The following is a 1,828-nucleotide window of genomic DNA, read 5'->3' as shown; positions in this document are numbered from 1 at the left end:
AGGGGAAATCCCAAATTGGTGCTTACTGTACATAGATGCTTTATTAGAAAGAGAAAGAGTAAGGCTATTCTTGGGGCACACTTGTATATGAATTCTTAAGATTGAAATAAAATATAACTTTTAATATTAATAGTAAAATATATACCAGGTACACATAAGGTCATAGGCGAACATATTAAAAGATAATTTCTGCAAAGTACCCCACATATACAATTTAGGATAACAATAATTGTGTTAGAGTGCAGATATTGCAATAAATACCATAGGTATTGGTATATAGGCTACACAGTGCGCAGTCCTATGATCCCCATTAAGCAGTACAATATCTATCTACAGAACCTGGTTTTCCTGAGTGGTCCCCCACAACAGTACTAACCAGGCCTACCACTGGATCGCTTCCAAGATCAAACGAGTTTGGGCATAGTCAGTGAAGTATGACTGTAGATTATCGCTACTGAAAATATATGGGGATTCACTTATGCACACGGTCTGAGCCTATTTAAAAAATGTAGGACTACTCTCAAAAGAGAGGTCCAGTTAATAATCAGTTGCTATCAAGACAGGTGGTGCATAAGCATACCTTCCTTGTGATGCAATCAATTGACACATATAGCATAACCATGTATAGATTGTAACTTTAAGAGAGCATCACATAGGTAACTTATCACAAATCATACTTAGTTCCAAGTATACAGAATAGGAACTCTACACAATAACAAAGCCTGACAGAACACATAATATACAATCACCCCATAAACATAGAATATCAATTTTTTATATAAATTATGGTGGCTGCATAAATATGCTAATCAAAATGGTTCTCCTATTATCAGATATTTCTCTATCAATGAATATATTCCACCAGGAAATGCTCAGGACTTCCAAATTGGGCTGAAATTGAGTATATTAGCAGGCACCCTCATTAACCTGGTATATAATAGGAATCACAGAGAGTACAAAAGAAGGGGGGTTTTCTCAGCCATACATAGGAAACGAGCTGAATCACAGGAGTAGGTCATATCCCCAAAATGCTAAAAAGAAAAATAGGAGATAGCAATTGGAAAAGAAAACTGACAGGCTAAGCCTGAACAAATCTATCTGGCTGACCAGACACAATCATCTGTCAGCTTATACGTTACCAGTGTGAGGTACAGTGGAGCCCAGTCCGTGCACTGACTGGGTTATCCTTGACATCAGCAGAGTCTCATATGTAAACAAAGGACGCGCGTTTCGCCCGCTTTGAGGCTTGATCACCTCGTGTAATGATGACTTAGATAGTAATCCTTTTAAATGTGTGCAGAATACACGTCATTTACCCGCGACTCAGGTCGCGGCTCACAGCTGTGCCATTAGTCACAGCGCAATACAGTCTCCCTCAACTAAGCTTGATTCTATTGGTTATGGATGCGCTCGTGAGGTAATAAGCCAATCACCGGGTCCCGATTGGGAGAACTGCATATTGGGATATGTAGTTCAATACCCGGTTGGTTAAAATAAAACTCATGATACAATGGGCCAATCAAATAGTCCCAGTTAGACAGATTGCTTGTTCGGATATGTAGTTTAAAAAGCGATTAACTGAAATTAAAAATCACTAAAACCAGGAGGAATTTTATGTATATATGTGGTCCTAATATATTAAATCATACGCACTTGATCTGAAAATCATAATAAATACCCAGGGAAGGCCCCATAATCATAATGGGTGACAATGAGCATCACATTGTTCTTAAACTGAAACAAATAATGGAATGGTGCTTAAGAATACCACCATGACTATAGAGTAAAATTATCCATCAGAACAGAATTATTCAAGAAAATTATAAAC

At 37.7% G+C, this 1,828-nt stretch overlaps 1 pseudogene; it reads right to left on the bottom strand.

Moving 5' to 3' along the window:
• Positions 1 to 327: 327 nt before the first annotated feature.
• LOC148525423 (5S ribosomal RNA) lies at positions 328 to 446 on the bottom strand (annotated as a pseudogene).
• Positions 447 to 1,828: the final 1,382 nt, after the last annotated feature.

The sequence above is a fragment of the Taudactylus pleione genome, unplaced genomic scaffold, assembly GCF_031769625.1.
Source record: "Taudactylus pleione unplaced genomic scaffold, aTauple2 ptg000108l, whole genome shotgun sequence".
Taxonomy (NCBI): domain Eukaryota; kingdom Metazoa; phylum Chordata; class Amphibia; order Anura; family Myobatrachidae; genus Taudactylus; species Taudactylus pleione.
This window is presented reverse-complemented; position numbering and strand designations above follow the sequence as displayed.